Below are 8,807 nucleotides of genomic sequence, written 5' to 3' on the forward strand. Positions count from 1 at the left end.
AGTGAGCACAGAGCCAAACCCCGAAGGTCCTGAGGACCTGGCTTCCCTCTCCTCCTCTTCCCTCCACTCTCCCCTCCCCTCAGCCTGGTTCAGAATTTTGTTTTCATTACAGTTTGCTTCCTTTGAGGACACTTAGGTTTCTGTTCCTGGATATTATAGTTTTCAGAATATAGTCTTCAATCTCTAAGCTCCTGATTGTCCTATGTTGTTTTTTTTTTTTTTTTAATTTTTTTTTTCTTTTTAGCTTTTCTCAAGATAGGGTTTCACTGTGTAGCCTTGGCCATCCTGGTCTCACTCTGTAGACCAGGCTGGCCTAGAACTCACAGAGATCCACTTGCCTCTGCTTCCCAAGTTCTGGTTAAGAAAAGTCGTGTGCCACTACCACCAGGCTTCATCATGGTTCTTTCAGACTAACAACAGGTGGGGCGGTCGTGGCACACACCTTTCATCCCAGCGCTCAGGAGGCAGAGGCAGGTGGCTGTAATGGAAGTTTTGGGTCCTTTGTAAAGTCAGTTATGTTATGTAAACATATTTTTGTTTTAATCCCAAGAGTGGAGTTTTAGTTGGGGTTTAGTTTGTCCACAGCTGATAATTGTCACGTGCAGGGCATGGCCTTTGACAGCTGGTAATGACCTGCCTGGAGCATCACCTAGAGGGGGCGTGGTCTAGGGCTATGAGGATATAAATATGAGAGCCCGGAAAGCGATGGTGTGGCTCTCGCAGTATTGGCTTGTGGCATGTAGCGGTTTGGAGAGAGCAGAGGCAGTTTGGAGGAGACTGCTGGCTGAGTTTGCTGTTGACAGAGATTGGTATAGACATAAAAGAACCCCCCTCCACCCTAAACAGCTGGGAGAAGTCTGCACCCCTTCTCCCGACTAACCATCTGTCTCCTACTTAGGGTTGGGAGGTTGGAAGGGAAAGGTTTTAAAGCATCCTAAATAAAACAGAGTTTAAAAACGGGCACTACACAGGAGGACTGGCGAGATGGCTCAGAGGTTAAGAACACTGACTATTCTTCCAAAGGTCCTGAGTTCAATTCCTAGCAACCACATGGTGGCTCACAACCATCTATAATGTGCAGGCACACATGCAGACAGTAATGCTGTATAAGTCATAAATAAATAAATCCTAAAAAAAAAACTAAGTGCTACAGGTGGCTCTCCAAGTTTGAGGCCGTTCGAGGCCAGCCTGCTCTACAAAGTGAGTTCCAGGACAGCTAGGGCTGTTACACAGAGAAACCCTGTCTTGAAAAACTAAATCAAATCAAAACAAAAAGTGCTAACAACAGCCAGGTATTGGGGTTGGAGAGATGGCTCATAGGGTAAGAGTGTTTGCTGTGTATGCATAAGGACTGGAGTCCAGATCCCCAAGCCCTAATCGCTGTATGGGGAGGTGGAGGGTGGATGATCTCTGAAGCTCGCTCTCTGGCTGCCATTCTAGTTTTAGGCTCAACGAGAGACCTTGTATCAGTAAGACAGAATTACAGAACAGGACACCCAGTGTCATTCTCTGGCCTCCACAGGCGTCCAGGGCACACATGCCCATCCAGCCATGTGTACATACACATGCACGACACACAGACACACACACTAAAAACTAAAGCCAGGTATGATGTATAGCACTGGAGAGGCTGAGGCAGGAGAATTACTCCAGCACCAATGCAAGGCCTGGTTCCCACCAGGCAGGGGAGTTAGACACAAGAGCAGCAGAAGTTCAAAGTCATCTTAGCTACATACTAAGTTTGAGGCGGCCTGTCTCAAAAAAAAATTAAAATTAATAAAAGGAAAAAAGAAAAGACCAAAATGAGGCAGGGGAAAGACATATACAAATTGGAGTGCAAACAGATTGGCAGGAATGTGTGGCAAACTATTAATTCAAACCTTCTTCTCCCAATTCATCAGCTTCCTTCCCAGAAACCAAGAGCTGATGGAGACAGGGGTGGATTAGGGCCAGGCATGGTAGCATAGAGAGCAGTAATCTCCATACTTGGGAAGCAGAGGCAGGAGGACCTTGGTTCAGGGTAACCCAGGCTACTTAGTTGGACCCTGTTTCAAAAAGCAAACAGAGAGAGAGAGAGAGAGAGAGAGATCGATGTGGGTGAGCTTGTTTTTGCCCTGTACCCCTGCTGCCCTTGTGGATTTTGCTACCTGCCCTCCTGACCCATGTTTGCAAAGACTAAACGCCCCAAGAAGCAGGTTCTCTTTAGATCTAGGACCTCACAATCCATGCTCCTCTCTCACAGAGGCTTTTTTTTTTTTTAACTCCTCGAGGAATTTAGAGTAAACTCCTCATGGGGGTTTGAAGGCAGATGCAGTCCACTGCTGCTTGGGCTGCTTGCATCCCTACCCACCTGACTGTTTGAAAATAGAGTCGTAAAATCTCCAAAGAAAACAACAACAAACAAACAAAAAACTCAGAACTGGGATAATGGTTGTATCATATATTTTATTTTACTTATTTATTTTGGCTTTTCGAGAGAGGGTTTCTCTGTATAGCTCTGGCTGTCCTGGAACTCACTCTGTAGACCAGGCTGGAGATCCTCCTGTTGGGATCAAAGCTGTGTGCCAAACCACCCGGTTGTAATATATGCTTTATTTGTTTATTTTGGCTGGGGATAAAACCTAGGACCTTGTACATGTTAAACAAGTATTTTACTACTGAGCCACATACCTAGCCCTTTTATCTGTTTTACTTAATTTGAGGCAGGTTCTTTCTATGTAGCCTAGATGCTTTGGAACTTGCTATGTAGACCAGGCTAATTCAAACTCACAGAGATCTGCCTGCCTTTGCCTCCCAAGTGCTGAGATTAAGGGCCCCACCACAATGAGCCTTTAGTCTTTTCTGTTTTTGAGACAGTGTAAACTAGACGGGCCTTGACCTCACAGAGCTCCACCTGCCTCTGCTCGCCTCACACCGATTGCACCTGTGTGCTTCCACACCTGGCCTCCCTTAGGTTTTGAAACAGTCTCACTTTGCCCAGGACTCCTTGGCTTTCTGAGCCAAGTGATCCCTCTGCCTTGTTTCTGAAGTAGGGAGCACAGACATACAATGCCGGCTCCTCCCGTTTAACTTTTTCTATATATTTGGTTTCTCTTTGTTTGGGTTTTAAGCTGTCCACAACTCAGTGTATGGATGAGGCAGCCTTAAATTCCTCATCCTTCTGCCTCCATCTTCTACCTGCTGAGTCACAGGCACAGAGGCATCCACCACCATGCTGGGATTTTGCTCTGGTCAGTTTAGTTTTATCTTGAGGTAGGGCCTCATGTAGTCCAGGCTGGCCCAAAACTCACCATACAACTCAGGCTGTCCTTGAACTTACGGTCCTACTGAGTGCTGGTACGCCAGGCTTGTACCTCTAGGCCCAGCTCTCATTTAACTTCTAAAGAGAATGAAATTAGTTTGCTTGAACTCTTGTTCCATCTTACATCCCCATACCTGTGTGAGTTCCAGCTGCTCACCAAAAAGATTGATACTGTCAGCACCTTTCCAAGGCATGTAAGGGACTCTGATTTCATTACCTCCACTTGTGAAAGATTTATACTAGGTAGAGAAATCTGGGTGGATTTTTTGTTTGTTTGTTTTTGTTTTTGTTTTTTCTGTCAGCAGTTTAAGATAGTTCTTTCAGTTCCTTGCTCCACATTTCTTCTGAGCCCTCCACACCTGTGTCCTGGACATAGTGGGCTACAATTGGATTCCTCTCCAATCCCAGCCTTTTCCTTGCTCTTTTGTTTGCTTTTGTTTTTTATTTTAGGCAGTCTGGTGACTGTGATGCGTCTAGGAGGGTCTCTGTAACTTGTGTGAATTTCACTGATGAGTCTTTTGCCATTTCTGGCAAGTATGCAGCCATCATTTCTCCAAGACATGCTATCGTAGATCAAAGCATTTAACAGCCCCACCACAGCTTTCACTGTTCTCCTGGGACTAAAACCTGCCAGTGAGGAGAACCAGCACTTCACAGTAATTTAGAGGGAAAAATTTTCACATACACACTGTCCATTGCTGTGATTTAAAAAAAAAAAAAAAAAAACAAAAACACAACCAAAAGCAACTTGGGGAGGAAATTATTTTGACCAGGCTGGCCTTGAACTCACAGTGATCCTCCTGCCTCTACCTTACAGAGTGCTGGGACCACCACCACGCCCAGCCTCACATCTGAATTCTAATTCTTCTTTGCCAGACCCTAATATATTCCTCCCAAAAGATTGGAGAGATGTATTAGATAAAAACAGAAAGGTGATATGTTGTGTTTTACTATTTTGTGTAAAAATAAATAAATAAAACTTCAAAAAAGAGTACATTTTGCTTATGTATAAAATGTTGTGTCGCCCTTGGGAAAGGTCTGAAGAAAAGATAAGCACAGACAGCAAGCCGGGCTCTCTGGTGGAGATGCTCTTGCATCCAGGAACCTCAGTGTGTTTATATATGGAGTTGGACAGGGAGGCGCAGTCATTGCATACAGCTGAACCAGGAGGCAGGTTATTTCCTACAGATAAACAAAAAGGCAGAGTTTATGGTATACGGCTGAACCAAGAAGACAGGTTTTGCTAATCTGAGTAGGTAATGGCCTCTGCTGGGGAGCAAGACTCCAGGTTGTAAATATGGGAGTGGGGAGAAAACTATGACAGACATTTCCCCCATATATATATAATATATAATATATATATTATATATAAAAATAATATATGTATTTACAATTTATTCACTTTATATCCCGATTGTAGCCCCCTCCCTCATCTCCTCCTGGTCCCACCCTCCCTCCTCCTTCCCCTCCTAGTCCATTGAAAGGGGGAAGCCCTCCCCTACTACCTGACCCTAGCCTATCAAGTCTCTAATGGACATTTTTAAAAAACACTCTCTCAACTCTTTTTTTTTCTTTAAAAATATATTTATTTATACATGAGGTTCTATTTGCATGTATACCTGTACAACAGAAGAGGGCATCGAATCCCATTATAGATGGTTATGAGGCACCACATGATTGCTGGGAACTGAACTCAGGACCTCTGGCAGAGCAGCCAGTGCCCTTAACCTCTGAGCCATCTCTCCAGAATACTCCCCCCCCCCCCAAGTCTTGCATTCAGTGTCCTCCAGGAAGGTTTTGCCATCCCTGTGAGCCTGAAGCTACTATATCCTCAAGACACACACACTCACTCTGGGCTTTCTCTGCTGCCCACACTGTGGTTTATTACTTCTATAGCTATAAAATGTTGGTAGTGTTTAAAATTACACACTGAAAATTGTCAGAGAATGCCTTCCACACAGATGTGTCATTCTTATTTGGATTATCAGACCAAAACATTATGTATGTATGTGTGCTTCGTTTTGTTTTGTTTTGTTTTGTTTTGTTTTTATATAGTGTCACACTGTGTAGTTTGCTATACAGAACAAGTGGGCCTTGAGCTCACAAGAGATCTACCTGCTTCTACCTCCTGAGTGCTGGCATTAAAGGCATTCGCCACCACTGTCTGGCACTAATCTGATTCTTAAATACCCTTTAAACTGTCACTTTGATTCTGTGCTCCTGTAATCCCAGCACCTAAGAGCTGGAAGCTAAGGGCTTAAGGTCAATTTTGGTTACTTAGGTTGTTCAAGTCAGAGCAGAAGAGAGGGAAGGAGGGAGGAGAGGGGGGAGAATATGAATATGGGTGAATCTGGAACTCAAGGCCCTGTGCAGCTAGAACCACACTTTGCTACTGAGCTACATTCTCAGCTCTAGGAGTTCTTTTCCAGGTTTGAGTGAGCACGGAGCTGCAGGCCTATAATTCTAGTACTCACGAAGTTGAGATAGGAAGAGTCCCCTAAAGGCCAGCCTGAGCAATGTAGTAAAAAGATCATTTTCGATTGTTATAGCAAGATGAAAATATAACAGCAAAATGTTAGTGTCAGCCAGGCAGTGGTGGCACACACCTTTAACCCCAGGCAGGCAGATCTCTGTGAGTTTGAGGCCAGCCTGGTCTGCAAAGTGAGTCCAGGACAGTCAAGGCTACACAGAGAACCTTGACAAACCAAAAAAAAGCATAAAAAAAAGTCAGTGTTTAAAAATGCCTCAAATAGGACCAACAGTATAGAAATTAGCCAGTCCTGAAAGATGCTTGGAGAACTCCAATTGTATGCATCCAGCAGAGGAATGTTAGTTTGCCTCTTTAGTTCACCATTAGTAACTGGAATCCTTACCTTTCTTCCTAATAGTCCTCACTTGTGGACATATGAGCAAATTAAGGAAAGCATCAGGCAAAATAGGAATTCTGATTAGTTAGAAATATAGTTAGTCTCAACAAGGTCACTGTTCAGTAAAAAGCATACTGTATCTATCTGCTGGAACATGACCTAGGGGGAGGAGGAGCCAAAACGAGTTAGGGTGGCTTTCAAAACGGGGTTTATTTGCTTTAATAAATCCTGATATTGGCTGCAGTCTTTTTGGAAGGGAAGCACTTGACCCTTTTCTCTTCGGCAGCCTGAGGGGACACGAAAGCGACCTCAGCATGAGGGCGGGTGGAGGGGTGGCCGGGGCCACCTCGGGAGAACAGACTTGGACCTCTGTGGGGAAGGTGGCTGGCAGGTGCTTTGGCGACAGGGAGGCGCCGGCGGGGGAGGGGACTGCGCTCCCTCCCCACCCCCCATCCCAGAAGCGGAAGTGGCGTCCTGCCGGCAGCACCGGCTGTAGCCAGTGTCTGCCAGAAATACGTAAAAAATTTGACTCCCATCGGCTGAAAGGTATCTAAGCTTAAACACAAGGATTTTCCTTCCCCCGTGGAAAGTCCCAGCCACTATATAACTTGAAGAGCAGCACCCTGAGGGCTGCTTACAAACTGAGGAGTCCTGTGTGATTTTCCTCTCTGTCGGTTGATACCTTAGAAAGCATCATCCACATTGGCACTTATAAAGTGTGTGCTGCCCTCTCCTAACATCTAAGAACCGACCTGACATTCTAGCATAGCCTTACGGGGAGAGTTTCAGTATTTGAACATTTCTTCCTTCCATTCTTTCTCGGTGTAATCATAGTGTGAGACACGCTTGGTGACACAGGCTGGTAATGTCGGAATGCCGAGGCAAGACCATCTCAAGTTCAGTGCCTGCTTGGGCAACTTAGCAAGACCCTGACTCAAAAAAAAAACAAAACAGAGCGAGGCAGGTTTTGAAGGCAATGTCTCCAATCACAGCATTTAGGAAGATAAGGAAGGCCAGTCTACGTTATGTGAAACTGCCTCAAAAATCCAAGGAAATAAACATTTTTTTTAACTTTGTTAGAATACAGATAAAATGTTGGCTTGGCAATTGCAAGGGCCTGGATTCAATCCCCACTATCAAATAATAACAGTAACAATAGCAATAAGGGAGGCTGAGAGATGGCTCAATGGTTAAGGACACTAGCTCCGGGATTCAATTCCCAGCACCAACATGGCTGTTCGTATTTGCTTGTAACTCCAGTTCCAGGGGATCTGACGCTCTCACACAAACATATATGCAAGCAAAACACCAATGCACATAAAATAAAAAAAACTAATAAATCATTTTAAAAAACCAATAGCAATAACAATGTTGACAATGAGTATGAACATCATTTTTGTTTCAGGAGTAATTTTTGATCCATTCCATCACTTTAATAACATTTAGAACGTTTGATTAGAATGTTGGTTTTTTTTTTTTTTTTAACCGTTAGCAAAAGCTTAAGACATATTTAAGTCAGGAAATGTACTTTTTATAAGTTGTGGGAATACTTGTAGTTTGTTTGTTTGTTTTTTAAAGAAATGCAGCATGATTTTGGATATAAACACCTTTATAAGACAGTTTGCAATAGGTACACATATTACTAAAATGAGATCCATTCATATTACTCTATGAGTACTTTGCTTACATGTATGTGTGTACACCATGTCCACGCTTGGTGCCCAGGAAGGACAGAAGAAGCCACTAGATCCCCTGGAACTGAAGTTCCTAAGGGCTGGTTGGTTGTGAGCCACCCAAATAGGTTCTGGAATTCAAACCTGGGTCCTTTGCAGGAGCTGCTCTTTACCACTGAGCCACCTCTCTGCGTCCTTCCACACACACTTTTTTCTTATTCTTTAGAAAGGGTCTCTCTATGCAGTCCTGAAGCTCTTGGAACTCGCTATGCAGACCAGGCTAGCCTCAGACTCACAAAGATCCTCCTGCTTCTGCCTCCCGAGTGCTGGAATTAAAGGTGTGCACCATAATGCCTGCCTGAAGATTTGATTTTATCAGTGTGTGTGTGTGTGTGTGTGTGTGTGTGTGTGTGTGTTTGAATGAGTTATCCTTGGAGGCCGGAGACATCAGGCTCCCGAGAAGCTGGGAATTAAACTCTTGTGCTCACGCTTAAGTGCTGAGCCCTCTCTCCAGCCCTTATTTTTATTAATAATATGTAGGGTGTTATATGTCTGCACTGTAGATATGTGCCAGTAAATGCAGGTGCCCTGGGAGGCCAGAATCCCCTAGAGCTGGGAACAGAACCTCTGTCCTCTGGAAGAACAGCCAAGTGTTCTTCAACACTGAGCCATTTCTCCAGCCCTGTTCATTTTTTTTTTTTAATAATTTATCTTTTTTGTATGTGCATTAGTGTTTTGCCTGTAGTCTGTGTGAGGGTGTCAGATTCTCCTGGAACTGGAGTTGTAGACAGTTATGAGCTGCCATGTGGGCACTGGGAAATGAACTCAGGTCCTCTGGAAGAGCAGTCAGCGCAATAAACCAATGAGCCACTTCTCCAGCCCCTTGTTCATTTTTCAAATAGAATATTTTTGTTTTGTTTGTTTTCTGAGACAGTGTAGCCTTGGCTGTCCTGGAACTCGCTCTGT

The sequence above is a fragment of the Psammomys obesus genome, unplaced genomic scaffold (genome assembly GCF_907164565.1).
Source record: "Psammomys obesus unplaced genomic scaffold, mPsaObe1.curated_primary_1811, whole genome shotgun sequence".
Taxonomy (NCBI): domain Eukaryota; kingdom Metazoa; phylum Chordata; class Mammalia; order Rodentia; family Muridae; genus Psammomys; species Psammomys obesus.